Source organism: Hordeum vulgare, chromosome 5H (genome assembly GCF_904849725.1).
Source record: "Hordeum vulgare subsp. vulgare chromosome 5H, MorexV3_pseudomolecules_assembly, whole genome shotgun sequence".
Classification (NCBI taxonomy): domain Eukaryota; kingdom Viridiplantae; phylum Streptophyta; class Magnoliopsida; order Poales; family Poaceae; genus Hordeum; species Hordeum vulgare.
Genome location: NC_058522.1, coordinates 447,802,056 through 447,825,677, shown reverse-complemented (window position 1 = coordinate 447,825,677; position 23,622 = coordinate 447,802,056).

Sequence of the window (23,622 nt, the reverse complement as noted above, 5' to 3'; positions counted from 1 at the left end):
TCCCAAATGAGATCCAGGATGTCACGAGGAGCTCCAGAATGCTCTGGAGGTAAAGATTGATATATAGGAAGTCCTGTTTTGATTACCGAAAAAGTTTCGGGGTCATCGGTAGTGTACCGGGGACCATCGGGAGGGGTGTCACGCCCCGAGGGGCCTTATGGGCTGTGGGAGGATACAAACCAGCCCCTAGTGGGCTGACATAAGCTCCCACTAAAGCCCATGAGGTTTGAGAGGCAAAAACCAAAAGGTGGAAAAGGTGGAAAGGGTTTCCAAGTGGAAAGGAGGAATCCTAGTTCTAGTAGGATTGGAGTAGGACTCCTCCACCTCCAATTTCGGCCAAACCTTGAGGGTTTGAGGCTGCCTCCTCCCCTCCCTCCCTCCTATATATACTAGAGGTATTGAGAGTTTTTGAGACACAGAACAACAACCACGTGCTGCCCTCTCTCTCTAGATCCGTTTCTCCTCTAGTCTACTTTCAGCGGTGCTGAGGCGAAGCCCTGTTGGAATAGCTCCACCACCACCACCACCATGTCGCCGTGCTGGATAACTCATCTACCTCTCTGGCCCTCTTGCTGGATCAAGAAGGCGGGGATCGTCATCGAGCTGTGCGTGTGCTGAACGCGGAGGTGCTGTCTGTTCGGCACTAGATCAGGATGGATCGTGATATGATCGCGGGACGGATCGTGATGATATCGCGGGACGGGCTGCAATTTGAATCGCGAAGATGTTCCACTACATCAACTGCGTTATATACGCTTCCGCTTAGTGATCTACAAGGGTATGTAGATTCACGATCCCCTCTCTTAGATGATCATCACCATGGATAGGTATTGTGTGTGCGTAGGAATTTTTTTGTTTCCCATGCTACGATCCCCAACAGTGGCATCATGAGCTAGGTTCATGCGTAGATGATATCTCGAGTAGAACACAAAAGAGTTTGTGGGCGTTGATGTTCAATTGGCTACCCTCCTTAGTCTTTTCTTGATTCGGCGGTATTGTTGATTGAAGCGGCCCGGACCAACTTTACTCGTATGCTTACGAGAGACCGGTTTCATCGACTGACATGCAACTTGTTGCATTAAGATGACTGGCCGGTGTATGTTTCTACAACTTTAGTTGAATCGGATTTGACCGAGGCGGTCCTTGGACAAGGTTAAATAGCAATTTTCATATCACTGTTGTGGCTTTGCATAAGTAAGATGCAATCATACTAGATACCCTTAGAAGCCACGTAAAACATGCAACAACAAATTAGAGGACGTCTAACTCGTTTTTGCAGGGTATGCATGTGATGTGATATGGCGAAAGACATGATATGATATATTGGATGTATGAGATGATCATGTTGTAATAGTTAAATATTGACTTGCACATCGATGCTACGACAACCGGCAGGAGCCATAGGGTTGTCTTTAAACTAACGTTTGTGCTTGGAGATGCGTTTACTATATTGCTAGGTAGTAGCTTTAGTAGTAATAGTATAGATAGCACGACAACCTCGATGGCGTCACAATGATGGAGATCATGGTGTAGCACCGGTGACGATGAAGATCATGCCGGTGCTTTGGTGATGGAGATCAAGAAGCACAAGATCATGGCCATATCATGTCACTTATGATTTGCATGTGATGTTAATCCTTTTATGCACCTTATTTTGCTTAGAACGACGGTAGCATTATAAGGTGATCCCTCACTAAAATTTCAAGATAAAATTGTGTTCTCCACGATTGTGCACCATTGCGACAGTTTGTCGTTTTGAGACACCACGTGATGATCGGGTGTGATAGACTCAACGTTCACACAAAACGAGTGCAAAACAGTTGCACACGCGGAACACTTGGGTTAAACTTGACGAGCCTAGCATGTACAAACATGGCCTCAGAACACAAGAGACCGAAAGGTCATGCATGAATCATATAGTTGATATGATCAACATGGAGATGTTCACCACTGAAACTATACTCAAATCACGTGATGATCCGACTTGAGTTAGTGGATTTGGATCATGCGCCACTCGAATGACTAGAGGGATGTCTATTTTGAGTGGGAGTTATTAGTAATATGATTAGCTAAACTCAATTATCTTGAACATAGTCAAAAGGTCTTTGCAAATCATGTTGTAGCTTGCGTTGTAGCTCTACTGTTTTTCATATGTTCCTAGAGAAAATTTAGTTGAAAGCTGATAGTAGCAATTATGCGGACTAGGTCCGTAAACTGAGGATTGTCCTCATTGCTGCGCAGAAGGCTTATGTCCTTAATGCACCGCTCGGAGTGCTGAACCTCGAGCGTCGACTGTGGATGTTGCGAACATCTGACATACACGTTTTTTGATGACTACATGATAGTTCAGTGCATAATGCTTAAACGACTTAGAATTGAGGCACCGAAGATGTTTTGAATGTCACGGAACATGCGACATGTTCCAAGAGATGAAATTGGGATTTCATGCTCGTGCCCTTGTTGAGAGGTATGAGACCTCCGACAAGATTCTTTGTCTACAAAGTAAGGGGGAAAAGCTATATCGAGCATGTGCTCAGATTGTCTGAGTGCTACAATCGCTTGAATCGAGTGGGAGTTAATCTTCCATATGAGATAGTGATGGTTCTCCAAAGTCACTGCCACCAAGATACTAGAGCTTCGTGATGAACTATAACATATCAAGGATAGATATGATGATCCTTAAGCTATTAACGATGTTTGACATCGCGAAAGTAGAAATCAAATAGGAGCATCAATTATCGATGGTTAGTAAAACCACTAGTTCCAAGAAGGGCAAGGGCAAGAAGGGATACTTCATGAAACGGCAAACCAGTTGCTGCTCTAGTGAAGAAACCCAAGGTTGAACCCAAACCCGAGACTAAGTGCTTCTGTTATGAGGGGAACGGTCACTGAGGCGGAACTACTCTAGATACTTCGTAGATGAGAAGGCTGGCAAAGTCGACAAAAGTATATTGGATATACCTGATATTGATGTGTACCTTACTAGTACTTCTAGTAGCACCAGGGTATTAGATAACGGTTCAGTTGCTAAGTGTTAGTAACTCGAAATTATAGCTACGGATTAAATGGATACTAGCAAGGGTGAGGTGACGATGTGCGTTGGAAGTTTGTCTAAGGTTGATGTGATCAAACATCGCACGCTTCCTCTACCATCGGGATTAGTGTTAAACCTAAATAATTGTTATTTGGTGTTTGCGTTGAGCATGAATATGATTAGATCGTGTTTATTGCAATACGATTATTCATTTAAACAGAATACTGGTTATTCTATTTGCTTGAATAAATACCTTCAATGGTTTATTGAATCTCGATCGTAGTGCTACACATGTTCATAATATTGATGCCAAAAGATACAAAGTAGTAATTATAGTACCACATACTTGTGACACTCCCGCTTGAAGCATGTTGGTATGAAATGCATGAAGAAGCTCCATGATGATGGATCTTTGTACTCACTCATTTTTGAAATGTTTGAGACATGCAAACCATACCAATTGGTATAAACGCATGAAGAAACTCCATGCAGATGGATCGTTTGGACTCACTTGATTTTGAATCACTTGAGACATGCAAATCATACCACATGGGCAAGATGTGTGAAGGCCTCGTTTTCCAGTGAGATGGAACTAGAAAGTAACTTATTGGAAGTAATACATTTGGATGTATGCAGTCCAATGAGTGCTGAGGCACGCAGTGGATATCGTTATGTTCTTACTTCACAAATCATTTGAGTAGATACTAGTGTATTTGCTTGATGAAACACACCTCTGAATTATTGAAAGGTTCAAGTAGTTTCAGAGTGAAGTTGAAGATCGTCGTGACAAGAGGGTAATATGTGTACGTTATGATCATAGAGATGAATATCTGAGTTGCGAGTTTGGTACACAATTAAGACAAATGTGAACATTGTTTCACATCTCATGCCACCTAGAACGCCATAGTGTGATGGTGTGTCCGAACGTCATAGTCGTGCCCTATTTGATATGGTGCATACTATGATGTCTCTTATCAAATTACCACTATCGTTTATGGGTTATGCATTAGAGACAACCGCATTCACTTTAAATAGGACACCACGTATTTCCGTTGAGATGACACCGTATGAACCATGGTTTGGAGAAACCTAAGCTGTCGTTTCTTAAAAGTTTGGGGCTGCGATGCTTATGTGGAGAAGTTTCATCATGATAAGCTCGAACCCAAAGCGGATAAATGCATCTTCATAGGACACCCAAAACAATTGGGTATACCTCCTATCTCAGATCTGGAAGCAAAGTGTTTGTTTCTAGAAACGGGTCCTTTCTCGAGGAAAAGTTTATCTCGAAAGAATTGAGTGGGAGGGTGGTGGAACTTGATGAGGTTACTGAACCGTCACTTCAACCAGTGTGTAGCACGACGCATGAAGTTGTTCGTGTGGCGCCTACGCCAATTGAAGTGGAAACTGATGATAATGATCATTAAGCTTCGGATCAAGTTACTACAAACCTCGTAGGTCGACAAGGTCCCGTACTGCTACACAGTGTTACGGTAACCCTGTCTTGGAGGTCATGTTGTTGAACAACAATGAACCTATGAGCTATGGAGAAGCGATGGTGGGCCCGGATTCCGGCAAATGGCTGGAGGCCATGAAATCCGAGAGAGGATCTGTGTATAAAAAAAAGTGTAGAGTTTGGAAGAACTACTTGATGGTCATAAGACTATTAAGTACAGATGGATCTTTAAAAAGAAACACACGATGATGGTGAAAAGTCACCATTAAGAAAAGCTCGACTTGTCGCAAAGATGTTTCCAACAAGTTCAAAGGTTGACTATGATGAGACTTTGTCACTCGTAGCGATGCTAAAAGTCTGCTGGAATTATGCTAGCAGTTGCTGCATTATTTATGACATATTGCACATAGGATGTCAAAACATTGTTTCCTCGACGGTTTCCTTGAGGAAAGGTTGTATGTGATACAACCAGAAGGTTTTGCCGATCCTAAGGATGCTAACAAGTATGCAAGCTCCAGCGATCCTTCTATGGACCGGTGCAAGCATCTCGGAGTTGGAATATACACTTTGATGAGATGATCAAAGCTTTTGGGTTTTTACAAGGTTTATGAGAAACTTGTATTTCCAAATAAGTGAGTGGGAGCACTATAGAATTTCTGATAAGTATATGTGGTTGACATATTGTTGATCGGAAGTAATGTTGAATTTCAGGAAAGCATAAAGGGTTGTTTGAAAGGAGTTTTTCAAAGGAAAACCTGGATAGAGCTACGTGAACATTGAGCATCTAGATCTATATATATAGATCAAAACGCTAAATAGAACTTTCAATGAAATGCATGCCTTGACAAGTTTTTGAAGGAGTTCAAAATAGATCAGCAAAAAAGGAGTTCTTGGATGTGTTGTAAGGTGTGAATTTGAGTAAGACTCAAAGCCCGACCACGGTAGAAGAAAGAGAAAGGATGTAGGTCATACCCTATGCCTTAGCCGTAGGCTCTAAAGTATGCCATGCTGTGTACGTCACCTGATGAGTGCCTTGCCATGACTCTGTCAAGGGGTATAAAGAGTGATTCGTGATTGAATCACTGAAGAACGGACAAAGTTATCGTTAGTAACTAGTGGAGTAAGGAATTTTTCTCAATTATGGAGGTGATTAAAGAGTTCGTCGTAAAGGGTTACGTCAATGCAAGCTTTGACACTAATCCGAATAACTCTGAGTAGTAAACCAGATTCGTATAGTGGAGCAGTCATTTGGAATAGTTCGAAATGGCACGTAGTAGCAGCATCTATAGGATGACATAAAGATTTGTAAAGCACACACGGATATGAATAGTTCAAATCCATTGACTAAAAACCTCTCTCACAAGCAAGACATGATTGAACGCCAGAACTGTATGGGTGTTAGATTCATCAAAATCACATAGTGATGTGAACTAGATTATTGACTCTAGTGCAAGTGGGAGACTGTTGGAAATATGCCCTAGAGGAAATAATAAATTGGTTATTATCATATTTCCTTATTCATGACAATCATTTATTATCCATGCTAGAATTATATTGATTGGAAACTCAAACATGTGTGGATACATAGACAACACAGTGTCCCTAGTGAGCCTCTAGTTGACTAGCTCGTTGATCAAAGATGGTCAAGGTTTCCTGGCCATAGACAAGTGTTGTACTTTATAATGGGACCACATCATTAGGAGAATGATGTGATGGACAAGACCCAAACTATAAACGTAGCATATGATCGTGTGAGTTTGTTGCTACTGTTTTCTGCATGTCAATGTATGTGTTCCTATGACCCTAAGATCATGCAACTCTCGGACACCGGAGGAGTACCTTGTGTGTATCAAATGTCGCAACGTTACTGGGTGACTATAAAGGTGCTCTACAGGTATCTCCAAAGGTTTCTGTTGGGTTGGCATGGATCAAGACTGCGATTTGTCACTCTGTATGACGGAGAGGTATCTCGTGGCCCACTCGATAATACAACATCACAACAAGCCTTGCAAGCAATGTGACTAAGTAGTTAGTTATGTGATCTTGTATTATGGTACGAGTAAAGAGACTTGCCGGTAACGAAATTGAACTAGGTATGGAGATACCGATGATCGAATCTCGGGCAAGTAACATACCAAAGGACAAAGGGAACAACATACGTGATTAAGTGAATCCTTGGCATAGAGGTTCAACCGATAGAGATATTCGTAGAATATGGAGGAGCCAATATGGACATCCAAGTCCTACTATTGGTTATTGACCGGAGAGTGTCTTAGGTCATGTCTGCATAGTTCTTGAACCCGCACGGTCTGCGCACTTAAGGTTCGGTGACGTTTCAGTATAGTTGAGTTACATGTGTTGGTGACCGAAGGTTGTTAGGAGTCCTGGATGAGATCCAGGACGTCACGAGAAGCTCCGGAATGGTTCGGAGGTAAATATTGATATATAGGAAGTCCTGTTTTGGTCACCGGAAAAGTTTCGGGCTCATCGATAGCGTACCGGGGACCATCGGGAGGGGTGTCACGCCCCGAGGGGCTTCATAGGCTGCGGGAGGATACAAACCAGCCCCTAGTGGCCTTACATAAGCTCCCACTAAGGCCCATGAGGTTTGAGAGGCAAAAACCCAAAGGTGGAAAAGGTGGAAAGGGTTTCCAAGTGGAAAGGAGGAATCCTACTCCTAGTAGGATTGGAGTAGGACTCCTCCACCTCCAATTTCGGCCAAACCTTGAGGGTTTGAGGCTTCCTCCTCCCCTCCCTCCTTCCTATATATACTAGAGGTATTGAGGGTTATTGTGACACAGAAAAACAGCCACGTGATGCCCTCTCTCTCTAGATCTGTTTCTCCTCTAGTCTAGTTTCAGCGGTGCTTAGGCGAAGCCCTGCTGGAATAGCTCCACCACCACCACTACCATGCCTCCATGCTGGAGAACTCATCTACCTCTCCACCCCTCTTGCTAGATCAAGAAGGCGGTGATCTTCATCGAGTTATACGTGTGCTGAACGTGGAGGTGCCGTCCGTTTGGCACTAGATCGGGATGGATCGTGATGGGATCACGGGACGGATCGTGATGAGATCGCGGGATGGGCTCTGATTTGAATCGCGAAGATGTTTCACTACATCAACCGCGTTATATACACTTCCGCTTAGTGATCTACAATGGTATGTATATTCACTCTCCCCTCTCATACATGATCATCACCATGGATAGGTATTGCGTGTGCGTAGGAAATTTTTTGTTTCCCATGCTACGTTCCCCAACACAAACACCCAGAGTAGTGTGACAGCTGGATTACATATTAACACATCAGGACTTTGGCAGTTCGTTGCAAAAACGTCTCATAGGTGACAAAACTTTTTCTGATGGGCTGTACTCGTTGGCCAGGGCACCATCTTCGACTGTATTGACTTACCAAGGGTAGGAGATAAATGGGAATACATTTTACACGATCACCCAAGATCAAAGGAGCACCAACCAAAACAGCGGTGTCCGCTTTGATGCAACACACGAGAATGGGAAAAAGGAAATGTACTATGGTTATATAGTGAACATATGGGAACTTGACTATGGACATGATTTCAAGGTCACTTTGTTTCGGTGCAAATGGATCAATCTGTGAGGAGGCGGGTGATACGTCTCCGTCGTATGTACTTTTCCGAACTCTTTTGCCCTTGTTTTGGACTCTAACTTGCATGATTTGAATGTAACTAACCCGGACCGACGCTGTTTTCAGCAGAATTGCCATGGTGTTCTTTTTGTGCAGAAATGAAAGTTCTCGGAACGTCCTGAAAATTTACGGAGATTTTTTCTGGAATAAAAGAAAATACCCGCACAAAGATCCACCGAAGGGGGCGTGCGAGTGGGCCACAAGCCCACAGGCTGCGGCCACCCCCTATGGTCGCACCGTGAGGGCTTGTGGGGCCCACGTGGCACCTCCGCCCCAAACTCAGCTCTATATCTTCCGTTTCGCCTGGAAAAAAATCAAAGAGAAGGTTTCATCGCATTTTGCGATACGGAGGCACCGCCACATCCTGTTCTTCATCTGGAGGGCAGATCTAGAGTCCGTTTCGGGCTCCAGAGAGGGGAAATCATCGCCATCGTCATCATCAACCTTTCTCCATCGACAATTCCATGATGCTCTTCATCGTTCGTGAGTAATCTCATCGTAGGCTTGCTGGACGATGATGAGTTGGATGAGATCTATCATGTAATCGAGTTAGTTCTTGACGGGGATTGATCCCTAGTATCCACTATGTTCTAGATTGATGTTGCTACTGCTTGGCTATGCTTAATGCTTGTCACTAGGGTCCGAGTGCCATGATTTCAGATCTGAACCTATTATGTTGTCACCAATATATGTGTGTTTTAGATCCTATCATGCAAGTTGTAGTCACCTACTATGTGTTATGACCCGGCAACCCCGGAGTGACAATAGCCGGAACCACTCCCGGAGATGACCATAGTATGAGGAGTTCATGTATTCACCGCGTGTTAATGCGTTGGTCCGATTCTTTATTAAAAGGGAACCTTAATATCCCATAGTTTCCATTAGGACCCCACTGCCATGGGAGGGATGGACAATAGATGACATGCAAGTTCTTTTCCCTAAGCACGTATGACTACATACGGAATACATGCCTACATTAGATTGACTAACGGGAGCTAGTTATATATCTCTCCGTGTTATAGCTGTTACATGATGAAACACATCCGTCACACTCATCCATCACCGATCCACTGCCTACGAGTGTTTTACTACTGGTTCTCGGTACGTTACTTTGTCTAGGCTTGTCCCTTGCTACAAAAGGGATTGGGCCACTTTGCTGCTACTGTTGCTACTGCTGTCAATTTGCTGCTACTGCTGTTACTTTGCTGCTGTTGCTATTGTTGTTCCTTGCTACTCCGCTGTTACTTGTTGTAAGACTTTGTTGAAGCCGTAGCCGGGGAAGCATTCTTCTCAAGAATAATCCCCCGTCAACCTGCTGGCGCCATTGATACTACAGTTAGGAATAGTCTGCCGTCAACAGATCGTTTCTCGCACCGTTGCTATCATACTACCTTGCTACTAATACTTTGTTTGCACATACTAATCTGTCAGGTGTGGTTGAATCTGACACATTCAGCTGTTAATACTTGAGAATATTCTTTAGCTTCTCCTTGTGAGCGAATCAATAAATTTGGGTTGAATACTCTACTCTCGGAAACTACTGCGATCCCATACGCTTGTGGGTCATCAAGGCTTTTTTCTGGTGCCGTTGCCGAGGAGGCACAACTATATTCTCTGAGTCACTTGGGATTGACGTCTGTTGATCACTATGAGGAATCAGAAAGATCCAAGAACTAAAATCCTGCCTTCCACTACGAGGAGAGGTAAGGAACTGCCATCTAGCTCTGCACTTGATTCACCTTCAGTTTTGAGTAAGTTTGCAACATCACCTCCTGCTAGAAATCTTGATATGTCGCATGTGCTTGATGATGCTACTTATGCTGCCCATGATGCTTATGATGCTATGCTTGATACTATGCCTGATGATGCTATGCTTGATACTATGCCTGATACTGCTTTGCCACTAGGTGCATTCCTTGATGCACATATTGCTAGAGTTGCTGCTAGATATGATGATACTTCTGAAACTGCTGATACTATTGAAGTAGAACCTGCTACTATGTCTGAATTGCCTGTTATGCCTGATACGCACTATGTTATGGAGGGAGAGATAGCTGAGGACTTTCTTGCGTGTAAGGATAGCTATGATGTTGAGAAACTTCTGCGCAAGTGGAAAGAAAAATCTCTGAACGCTAGGATTAAATACGACCCGAAGTTTGCTACTTCGCCTATCTTTGTGACCGATAAGGATTATGAATTCTCTGTCGATCCTGAGTTAATCACTCTGGTCGAATCTGATCCTTTTCACGGTTATGAGTCTGAAACGGTTGTAGCCCATCTTATCAAACTGCACGATATAGCCACCCTATTCACTAGTGAGTAAAAGATCCGCCACTACTACATGCTCAAGGTGTTTACTTTCTCGCTAAAGGATGATGCTAAGACCTGGTTCACTTCTCTTGCTCCTGGTTGTGTGCGTAGCCCCCAGGATATGGTCTACTACTTCTCTGAAAAATATTTCCCTGCCCATAAGAAGCAAGCCGCCTTGCAGGAAATATACAACTTTGCTCAAGCTGAGGAAGAGAGTCTCCCACAAGCTTGGGGGAGGCTTATCCAGCTACTGAATGCTTTGCCTGATCACCCTCTTGAGAAGAATGAAATACTTGATATCTTCTATAATGGACTTACCGATGCTTCCAAAGACCATCTAGATAGTTGTGCCGGTAGTGTTTTTAGGGAACGAACCGTAGAACAAGCTGAGATTCTATTGAATAACATCTTGTGCAATGAGAATGCTTGGACTATTCCCAAACGACCTCCTAAGCCAACTCCAAAGAAAAGAGGTATTCTATTCCTCAGTCCTGAAGATATGCAAGAAGCCAAGAAATCTATGCGAGAGAAAGGCATTAAATCTGAAGATGTCAAAAATCTACCACCTATCGAAGAGATGGTCTCGATAACCCGATACAGGCAGTAGAAGTAAATTCTCTGCGTAGGTTCGATGAGAGTGATATTCCTTTTGATAAACCTGCTAGCTTATGCATGGATGAATTTGATAACTTTGTTGCCAAACAACACAGTTTCAATGATTATGTTAGCGGACAATTGGAAAAGAACGCTCGTATGCTTAGTCATTTAAGTGCTTGTGTGGACAGAAATGTCAATGATCTTAAGCTTCTGAGTAAACATGCTTCCATGGTTACTACTCAGGTAGAACAAGTACTTAAAGCTCAGAATGACTTGCACGACGAGTTGAATGACAATTCCGTTAGAGTCTTCACTAGAGGCGGTAGAATGACCCAGGAACCTGTGTATCTTGAGGGTCATCCGAAGAGAGATGAACAAGAGTCTCAAGGAGTTAGCACTGATGCACCTAGTCATCCTAGAAAGTAGAAGAAATATGATAGGGACCTGCACGCTAGCAACCCTGTTGCTGCTACACCTGAGAGTCCAAATGATGCCTCTGTTTCTGATGCTGAGACACAATGTGGTGATGAACATGAGCCTAATGATAATATCAATAGTGATGTTCATGTTGATGCTCAACCTAGCAATGAAAAGGATGTGGAGATTGAACCTAGTGTTGATCTTGATAACCCACAGCCTAAGAATAGAAGATATGATAAGAATGACTTCACTGCTAGGAAGCATAGTAAAGAAAGGGAACCATGGGTTCAGAAACCTATGCCCTTTCCTCCCAAACCATCCAAGAAAAAGGATGATGAGGATTTTGAGCGCTTCGTTGAGATGATCAGACCTGTCTTTCTGCAAATGCGTTTGACAGATATGCTCAAGATGTCTCCGTATGCTAAGTACATGAAAGATATTGTGACTAATAAGAGGAGGATACCTGATCTTGAGATCTCCGACATGCTTGCCAATTATACCTTCAAGGGTGGAACTCCGAAGAAACTAGGTGATCCCAGTGTGCCCACTATACCTTGCTCCATTAAAGGTAACTACGTTAGAACTGCTTTATGCGACCATGGAGCCGGTGTTAGTGTTACGCCTCTCTCTCGTTATCGTAGACTTGAGCTGGATAAGTTGACACCCACTAAAATCTCTCTGCAAATGGCCGACAAATCAAGTGCTTTCCCTATCGGCATTTGCGAGGATGTGCCTGTTGTGGTTGCTAACACCACTATCTTAACAGACTTTGTTATCTTGGATATTCCCGAGGACGATGCCATGGCTATCATCCTCGGAAGACCCTTTTTAAACACTGCAGGGGCTGTTATAGATTGCAACAAAGGCAATGTCACTTTCCATGTCAACGGTAATGAGCATACGGTGCACTTTCCGAAGAAACAATATCGAGTACATTGCATCAATGCTATCAAAAAAACTTCACCGATACTTATTGGGAGCTTTGAATGCCCTATTCCTCGTGTCAAGATGAAGTATGATTTGCTTGTTGGGGAGATACCCATCCCCATTGAGGTGACCTAGTGACTATTCGAAAATTCTCCATTCTCTTTTGCGATTCGAGAAAGTTTTGTTGAGGGGATTTGATCAACCCCATTGACGGATTTCTTTTGATGACCATGAGATGGATGAATCGAGGAGTCACAAACCTCTGTCCTAAGCTTTCACCTTCGGTTGCTTAGAAGAAAAATGATAGATTTAGTTTAGTTTTCCCTGTTTTCTGTTTTAGCGTCCGGTAGAAAAGTACCCCGAAAATAAAAGTTCTCCGAACGCTGTGAAAATCTAGTATGATTTTTTCTGGAATATTTGCAAAATAATGGGACAAAGAATCTGTCTGGGGGCCACACCAGTGGGCCACAAGCCCTAGGGGCGCGGGCACCCCCTGGCCGCGCCACCCAGGCTTGTGGGGCCCACAGGCACCCCCTCCACTCATTCTTGCTCTCATCTGCTTCTCCTACCTCCAAAAAAAATCGTTTCGCAGCTCAAACCCGTGTTCTTGCTCCTCTTTGCTCAAAAAAATCTGCTTCTCCGAACTGTTTTCGGGAAATTAAGCGACTCCTCCATTGGTCCAATCAGTTTTTGCTCTAGTGTCTCATACTCCGCGTATTTTTGCTGCCTTGGTGACCATGTTCTTGAGCTTTGTATGCTGATTCTAGCTGGTCCCAAGTAGTTTTGATGCGTAATATGGTCTCTAGGCACTTGTGGGAGTAGTTGCTACGAGTTCCGTTGAGCCTTATTCACTTTTCCTTAGAATCACTAAAAATTTCAGAAATTTTCAGAGATAGAAAAGGGAAAAGATGAGGAGGTTCTTGAGAGGCTCATCAAGCCGTGACCCCAAGGAGGATGGGAGTGAAAAGAAGCCCAAGTATCCGGTCCCTCGAGTCGAAGAAGTTCGAGCGTGCGAGTGGCCAAACGACGTGTTCTTACGCACCAGTGGAATTTATGAGCACTTTTATCACTTGGTGGAAAACGCAGGCCTTACCGCCTTCGTTGAAGATAAGTGTTTGCAATACCTCCTCCTCACTAATATCTTCGTACAAAGTTTTAACTTCTATCCGAGGAAGAATCCTCCTATGGTTGAGTTTAAATTTATGATATCCCCCAGCGCATGTCACTCCAGGACTTTTGCAATGTTTGCAAATCACCTTACGTTGGGGATATTCATGACCTCGTCCACGGGACTTGGAAGTTTTCGTCGGTATAATTGTTGTAGGAGAGGGGAGAGGAGTGTCTTGCGCTAGAGCTGCTAGCATTCATTTTCCCGTGCTTCGGTACTTCTCACTATTTGTGGGAAAATGTTTGATTGGCCGTGGGAAGGCTGGGTCACTTAGTTCCCCAGATCTTGCGGTCTTGCGCGAAGCCCTTTACAATGATAACACTTATAGCTTGGGCGCTATAGTAGCTCAACGGTTGAACCTGAACCGTTCTAAGGGTGTTGTATATGGAGTTATCTATGCTACCCGTCTTGCCAGACACTTTGAGATACCCATTAGACTGGAGGAAGAAGAAGAGGTCCTTCTTCCCGAGAGATATCTAGATTACGATAGCATGGTTCGCCATGACTTTCTTGATAGAGATATAAGTAGAAGGATGATTTATAACCTGGTATTAGTCAGGGTACTCGTGAGACTATTACTTTGCCTGCTCCTTCTTTGTTCAATCTTCATGCAGGCAGGTACACTATTATGCCTTCGGACATTGCTACTACAATAAAAGACCTTCCAACGGCGCCAGAAACAAGCGTGCTGACGGGAGACTATTCTCGTCTTGATACTTCTCAGCAACGGCACCAGGAATCTTTCTGCTACGGCTACGCCTTCAGGGACTTCCTTGGCAAATATGCAAAGGATTCCTCCGTGGCCTTGGAGCCTTGCGTTGGTATTCCCTCGAAGCAGAAAGGGTGATGTAGCACAGCGGCGGTAAGTATTTCCCTCAGTTTTGAGAACCAAGGTATCGATCCAGTGAAGGAGTGTCACAAGTACCTGCACAAACACAAAGAGCTTGCACCCAATGTTATGAAGGGGTTGTCAATCCCTTATAGATTGTTTGCCAAGTGAGAACTGAAAGTAAGAAGAAACAAAGCAAAGTAAAAGCGAAAGTGGAAACGATAGGTGTGAATAGACCCGGGGGTCGTAGTGTTCACTAGTGGCTTCTCTCATGAAAGCAAGTAGACGGTGGGTGAACGAATTACTGTTGAGCAATTGATAGAACCGTGCAAAGTCGTGACGTTATCTATGGCAATCATTATATCTATAGGCATCACGTCCAAAACAAGTAGACCGATACTTTCTGCATCTACTACTATTACTCCACACGTCGACCGCTATCCAGCATGCATCTAGTGTATTAAGTTCATAAGAAAAAAGTAACGCCTTAAGCAAGATGACATGATGTAGATGGACAATCTCATAACTATGATAAAAGCCCATCTTGTTACCCTTGATGGGAACAACAAGATGCGTGCCTTTCTGCCCCTTCTGTCACTTGGAAAGGTCACCACACGGTATGAACCCAAAACCAAGCACTTCTCCCATTGCAAGAATCATAGATCTAGTTGGCGAGACAAAACCCAAGACTCAGAGAGACTTACAAGGATATCAAATCATGCATATAAGAAATCAGCAAAGACTCAAATATATATCATAGATAATCTGATCACAAATCCACAATTCATCGGATCTCGACAAACACACCGCCAAAGAGGATTACATGGGATAGATCTCCATGAAGATCATGGAGAACTTTGCATTGAAGATCCAAGAGAGAGAAGAAGCCATCTAGCTACTAACTACGGACCCGTAGGTCTGAAGTGAAGTACTCACGAGTCATTGGAGGGGCGATGATGTTGATGTAGAATCCCTCCAACTCCAAAGTCCCCTCCGGCAGGGCACCGAGAAGGGTCTCCAGATGAGATGTCGCGAAAACGGAAGCTTGCGGCGGCGAAAAAGTGTTTTCGTGGATTCCCCTATTTTTTCTGTATTTTAGGGAATATATAGGCGAAGGACATCCAAAGTTGACAAGATAACAACATCAAACCATCAAAAATTATAGAAACGTTTGATACGTATCAGACATCTACCCATATTGGGGCCTAGCCCAACCACAGGTGCCCGTGCCCGAGCCGCGAGTCGAGTACCAGACACCAGTTTATCAGTGGGAGCCAGAGGAGCTCACACAGCAGTGGCATCCTCAGTCCACTCCGGAGTACCCCGGAGCTGGTTATTTCCCTCCTTGGGAGTAGACCAAGTTAGGCCAAAATCCTAAGCTTGGGGGAGTACGTGTTTCTCACCGACTTTACATTCTTGCTTATGCCTTCACTTTGTTAGCCGGTCTTCACACTTTGCCAGTGTATCATCCATGCTAGTTTATTTTCTTTTTCTCGTTTTCTTCTCATGTGTCTGTCTAGTTTGAGAAAACCCAAAAAGATTTTCTTTTTCTTCTTTTGCTTGTTGGTTGTTATCCCGTGTAAATAGACTTCTTTTTCTTTGGGTCAAGGTAGAAGATATTGGTTACAATGTTTAGTGGCTCTTGCATGCATACCTGTTTAGCTTTCAAGGAGCCATATTACTTTGTCTTCTCCTTTGTGTTTTCCTACAGATTCCAGCTTTAGTCCAATGCACGAGCGCACTTATTATTGTTCACATCGTTCGGTCGTGCAAGTGAAAGGCAATAATGACGATATCTTTCTCAAGGCCAAAGAAAGTTATCCCTACAAAATCATATAGTCTGGCTATGCTCCATCATCCTCACACAACTAACTTAAATCATGCACAACCCCGGTATTGGCCAAGTAATTGTTTTTGCACTCTTACTTTCTCAAACCTTTTACAACTATCACGCAATATATGAGCGTGAGCCATGGATATAGCACTATAGGTGGAATAGAGTGTGGTGGTGGTTGTGAGACAAAAAGGGGGAGATGGTCACATTAACTCGGCGTATCAAAGATCTATGGAGATACCCATTAATAGATATCAATGTGAATGAGTATGGATTGCCATACAAAGGATGCACTAGAGCTATAAGTATGTGAAAGTTCAAAAGAATAACTAGTGGGTGAGCATCCAACTTGCTTGCTCACGAAGACCTGATACGTCTCAAATGTATCTATAATTTTTGATGGTTTCACGCTGTTATCTTGTCAACTTTGGATGTTTTGCTTACCTTTTATATCTTTTGTGTTTCCTCTAAATAAGGGCATGGAGAACTTTTATAGAAAGAAAATAAGATTGCCTTATGAATCTATGATGAGGGCTACTTATGGTTTGAGCACCAAAGATGACTATACGTGATTCCATCACCTTTTGCCTAGCTAAGGGCGTTAAACAATAGCCCTTGTTGGGAGGCAACCCAACGAATCTATCATTTTTTCTTTCTGTTTTGTGTTTTCCATACTTTCATAATTCTGTTATGATTGTGTTTTTTTTGTTTCTTTTTGCATTTGTGCCAAGCAAAACCGTTATGATTAGTCTTGGGGATGATTGTTTCGTCATGCTGGAAAAGACAGAAACTTTCTGCTCACGAAAAGAATTTTCATTTTTTTTTCTGTAATAGCTTTTGAGCTGATTCTTTTTTCTTCTGGTTTCTATGCAAATTCTTCACACGGTCATAATTGTTTTGAATTTTTGAAGTAACAGAAGTATACGAAGTATATAGATTGCTACAGACTGGTCTGCTGTTAACAAATTCTGTTTTTGTTGTGTTGGTTGCTTATTTTGATGAAACTATGGATGGTATCGGGGGGTATTAGCCATGGAAGATGGAAAATACAGTAACCAACATCAACATAAGTAGAATTTAAGTTTGCTACAGTACCTAAGGAAGTGGTGGTTTGATTTCTTATACTAATGTTATCACGAGTTTCTGTTTAAGTTTCGTGTTGTGAAGTTTTCACGTTTTGGGTGCAGTTCTTATGGACAAAAAGATAAAGAGTGGCAAGAGCTCAAGCTTGGGGATGCACAACGCACCCCAAGTTTATTCAAGGATGCCGTAAAAGCCTAAGCTTGGGGATGCCCCGGGAAGGCATCCCCTCTTTCATCTTCAATCCATCGGTAACGTTACTTGGGGCTATATTTTTATTCACCACATGTTATGGATTTTGCTTGGAGCATCTTGTATCGTAGGAGTCTTTTATTTTTGTTGTGTCACAATCATCCTTGCTGCACACCTAGAGAGAGAGACATGCACTGACCATGATTTTGTCGAGCTTCGCTTATATCCTTTGGTTAGACAATTTAGCTCACATGTGCTTCACTTATATCTTTTGGAGCTAGTTGATTTTCTATGTGCTTCACTTGTATCTTTTAGAGCACGGTGGTGCGTGGCTTGGTAGTTGATCTATGCTATGAAAGTACTCTAAAAAGGGGTAGTTATCCAGAGGGATACGAAAACTTCCACCTTCATGTGCATTGAATAGTTAGAGAAGTTTGATTCATCTCAACTAGTTTTGAGTTGTGGTTATGGTAATATTGAAGCTATATTAGTAAGGTGTTGTGGATCTAGAAATACTTGTGTTGAAGTTAGTGATTCCCGTAGCATGCACGTATGGTGAACCGCTACGTGATGAAGTCTGAGCATGATTAGTCTATTGATTGTCATCCTTTGTGTGGCGGTCGGGATCGCGCGATGGTTTATACCAACCAACCCTTCACCTAGGAGTATGCGTTGAATGCTTTGTTTCGATTACTACTAAAACTTTTGCAACAAGTATATGAGTTCTTCATGACTAATGTTGAGTCCATGGTTTACATGCACTTTCAACTTCGACCATCACTATCTTCTTTAGTGCCATGCAACTTTGGCCGGTGCACAAAACCCACCATTAGCCTCCCTCAAAACAGCCACCATACCTACGTACTATGGCTTTTTCAAAGTCATTCCGAGATATATTGCCATACAACTACCACCATGACATGTGCCACCACGTCTACATTGCGATTGCATGATCGTAAGATAACTAACATGATGTTTCCATTGATGTCGATGCCATGCTAGATCATTGTCACGGTACACTACCGAAGGCATTCCATATAGAGTCATCATTTCTCTAAGTTTTGAGTTGTAAGTGTGATGATCATCATTGATGGAGCATCGTCGCATGTGAGGAAGTTAAAGAGGCCAAAGATGCCCACCAAAATAAAAAATAAAAAATAAAAAAAGAGGACAAAGAGCCCACCCAAAAAATGATGAGAGAAAAAGAGAGAAGGGACAATGCTACCACCTTTTCCTAGTATTGTTGGATGCACACCCACTAGTTTTCTTTAAGAGCTTTCACATACTCTTAGCTCTAGTGCATCATTTGTATGGCAATCCCTACTCATTCACGTTGATATCTATTGATGAGCATCTCCATAGCTCATTGATATGCCTAGTAAATGTGACCATCTTCTCCTTGTTTGTCTTGCAACCTCCACCACACTCCACACCACTTATAGTGCTAAAACCATGGCTCACGCTCATGTATTGCGTGAGAGTTGAAAAAGTTTGAGAAAGTAAAGGTGTGAAAACAATAACTTGGCCAATACCGGGGTTGTGCATGATTTAAATTCGTTGTGCAATGATGATAGAGCATAGCCAGACTATATGATTTTGTAGGGATAACTTTCTTTTGGCCTTGTTATTTTGAAAGTTCATGATTACCTTGCTAGTTTGCTTGAATTATTATTGTCTCCACGTCAATAGCAAACTATTGTTTTGAATCTAATGGATCTGAACATTCACATCACATAAGAGGAGTTACAAAGGACATCTATGCTAGGTAGCATGATAGCATCAAAAATTCATTCTTTATCACTTCCCTACTCGAGGACGAGCAGGAGTTAAGCTTGGGGATGCTTGATACGTCTCAAACGTATCTATAATTTTTGATGGTTTCACGATGTTATCTTGTCAACTTTGGATGTTTCGTTTACCTTTTATATCTTTTTTGGGACTAACTTATTAATTCAGTGCCAAGCGCCAGTTCCTGTTTTTCTTTGTTTTTGACTCTTTTCACATCTGATTTTGGAACAGAGTCCAAACGGAATAAAATCCCCGAAATAAAATTTTCCAGAACGGAAGAAGATCGGGAGGCTAGAGGGCAAGGCAGTGGGCCCACAAGCCATGTTGCCGCGGCCAGGGGGGAGGCCACGGCAACCAAGCTTGTGGCCCCCCTGGCACTCCCCTGCCCTATGTCTTTGGCTTATAAATTCCCTAAAAATCCAGAAAAATCCGGGCATCCACGAAAACACTTTTCCGCCGCCGCAAGCTTCCGTTTCTGGGAGATCTCATTTCGAGACCCTTCTCGGTGCCCTGTCGGAGGGGAATTTGGAGTTGGAGAGCTTCTTCATCAACATCATTGCCCCTCCAATGACTCGTGAGTAGTTCACTTCAGACCTACGGGTCCGTAGTTAGTAGCTAGATGGCTTCTTCTCTCTCTTGGATCTTCAATACAAAGTTCTCCATGATCTTCATGGAGATCTATCCGATGTAATCCTCTTTGGCGGTGTGTTTGTCGAGATCCGATGAATTGTGGATTTGTGATCAGATTATCTATGATATATATTTGAGTCTTTGCTGATTTCTTATATGCATGATTTGATATCCTTGTAAGTCTCTCCGAGTCTTGGGTTTTGTCTCGCCAACTAGATCTATGATTCTTGCAATGGGAGAAGTGCTTGGTTTTGGGTTCATACCGTGTGGTGACCTTTCGAAGTGACAGAAGGGGCAGAAAGGCACGCATCTTGTTGTTCCCATCAACGCAAGGCTCCAAGCCACGGGGGAATCCTTTTCATATTTGCCGAGGAAGTCCCTAAAGGCATAGCCGTAGCAGAAGGATTCCTGGTGCCGTTGCTGAGGAGTATCAAGACAAGAATAGTCTCTCGTCAGCACGCTTGTTTCTGGCGCCGTTGGAAGGTCTTTTGTTGTAGTAGAAAGACCTAGGGCAATTTTGAGGAAGCCCATCATTGGAATATACAAGCCAAGTTATAAAGTAAAGATTCCCACTAGTATATGGTGCTGACAAAACAACAGGCTCTCAATCATGAAGAACATGGTGCTATTATGAAGCACAAGTGTGGAAAAAGATAGTAGCATTGTCCCATCTCTCTTTTTCTCTCTTTTTTTATTTGGGCTCTTGGGCATCTTTTTTTTATTTGGGATCTTTGGCCTCTTTTTTTTTCCTCACATGGGACAATGCTCCAATAATGATGATCATCACACTTTTATTTACTCACAGCTCAAAGCTCAGAACGATGATGACTCTATAGGAAAGGCCTCCGGTAGTGTACCGGGATGTGCAACGATCTAGCTTGGCGCATGACGTTGAAACATCTCGCTAGCTATCTTACGATCATGCAATGGCAACATGAGAGTGACGACACAAGTCATGAGACGGAACAGTGGGAGTTGCATGGCAATATATCTCGGAATGGCTATGAAAATGCCATAGTAGGTAGGTATGGTGGCTGTTTTGAGGAAGGCATATGGTGGGTTTGTGCACCGATGAAAATTGCGCGGTACTAGAGAGGCTAGCAATGGCGGAAGGTGAAAGTGCATCTATAGCATGGACTCACATTAGTCATGAAGAACTCACATACTTGTTGCGAAAGTTTTTATTAGTAATCGAAACAAAGTGCTAAACGCATACTCCTAGGGGAAGGGTTGGTAGGTGTTAACCATCGCGCGATCCCGACCGCAACACAAAGGATGACAATCAATAGAGCAATTATGCTCCGAGTTCCTAACATAGCGGTTCACCATACGTGCATGTTACGGGAATCACTAACTTCAACACAAGTATTTCTACATTCACAACGCCCTACTAACATAACTCTTAATATTACCAAATCCACGTCTCAAAACTAATTCAGAGGAATCAAACTTTTCTTTCTACTCAACGCACATGAAGATGGAGGTTTTTGTATCCTCTTTGGGCACCTATCACCTTTGGGACTACTTTCATAGCAAAAACCAACTACCAAGTCACGCACCGCCATGCTCTAAAAGATATAAGTGAAGCACATATAGCAAAATTATCTAGCTCAAAAGATATAAGTGAAGCACGATGAGCATTCTAGCAAATTCATGATGAGTGCATGTCTCTCTCAAAAGGTGTGCAACAAGGATTATTGTGACACAACAAAAAGAAAAGACTCCTACGATACAAGACGTTCCAAGAAAAGAACATATCATGTGGTGAATAAAAATATAGCTCCAAGTAATGTTACCGATGGATTGAAGACGAAAGAGGGGATGCCTTCCCGGGGTATCCCCAAGCTTAGGCTTTTTGGTGTCCTTGAATTTGTCTTGGGATGCCTTGGGCATCCCTAAGCTTGAGCTCTTTACACTCTTTATCCCTTTGTCCATGAGAACATCACCCAAAACTTGAAAACTTCACAACACAAAACTTAAACAGAAACTCGTGATATCATTAGCACAAGAAAACAAACTACCACCTCTTTAGGTACTGTAGCAAACTTGAATTCTATTCATATTGGTGTTAGATTAGTGTATTCTCACTTTTCCATAGCTAGTACCCCCCCCCGATACTATCCATAGTTTCATCAAAACAAGCAACCAACTCAACAAAAAGCAGAATCTGTCAAAAATAGACGAGTTTGTAGCAATCTGTATAGTTTGTATACTTGTGGTACCTAAACAATTCTGAAAAATTACGAATGCCTAGGAAACATGCATATAAACCAGAAGCAAAAAGAATCAACTCAAAAGCTCTTTGTGAATAAAAATGCAAAATAATCTCATGAGCGAAAAGTTTCTGTCTTTTTCCAGCAGGATCAAACAACCATCACCAAGACTAGTCATAAAGGTTTTGCTTGGCTCAAACACAAAAAGAAACACAAAAGACACAATCATAACAGAATTATGATGGTGTGGACGCAAAAAAACAGAAAGAAAAATATAAATTCGTTGGGTTGCCTCCCAACAAGCGCTATTGTTTAACGCCCTTAGCTAGGAATTGATAATTCAATGATGCTCACATAAAAGATAGCAATCGGACACGGAGAGAGCATCATGAAACATGTGACAAACATATCTAAGTCTAACATACTTCCTACGCATGGGCATGTTATAGGAAAACAAATTATCAAGACAAGCAATAACTACTATATGCAAGGAAGAAGAAAGAGACAATAGCAATCTCACATAACGAGAGGTGATTTAGTGATATGAAAGTTTCTATCACAATATTTTCCTCTCTCATAACAATTACATGTGGGATCATATTCAAATTCCACAATATAGCTATCACATAGGATATTCTTTTCATGATCCACATGCATGCAAAGTTGACGCTCTTCAAAAATAGTGGGATTATCATCAACTAAAGTCATGACTTCTCCAATCCCACTTTCAATATTATTGCAAAATATCATAATCATCATGAGGCTTAAACAAATTTTCAAGATCATAAGAAAAATCATTACCCCAATCATGATCATTGCAACAAGTAGTGGACATAGCAAAACTAGCATCCCCAAGCTTAGGGTTTTGCATATTTTTAGCATGATTGACACTAATAGGATTTATAGTGAAACCATTGCAATCATGCTTTTCATTCGAGGAGCCCTCGTGAATCACTTCATAAATTTCTTCATCACGATTTTCAGATTCACGCATCTCAAAGAAAACTCGAAAAAGATAGTCAAGTGCACTCAACTCACTAGCAATTGGTTCAACATAGTTGGATCTCTTAAGAGATTAGCAAGTGGATGAGGATCCATATCAATGGATTTTTAGCAAGCGAAGATGCAAGCATATTGAAGGCACATAGCACACAAGCAAACCAAAAGCAAAAAGGCGAACGAAAAAGGCAAATTGGTGAAGTGGGGGAGAGGAAAACGATCGGCAAAGGCAAACAAAGTAAATGCAAGAGATGAGTTTGCGACACTTGTATAAGCTTCACTTAGAATTATCCCCGGTGCCAGAAATTTACACGTTGACGGGAGACTATTCTTGACTTGATCCTCCGTGGCAACGGCGCCAGAAATCCTTCTGCTGCCTCTTAAGCTTGTGTTGGTTTTTTCCCTTGAAGAGGAAAGGGTGATGCAGCAGAGGAGCAGTAAGTATTTCCCTCAGTTTGAGAACCAAGGTATCAATCCAGTAG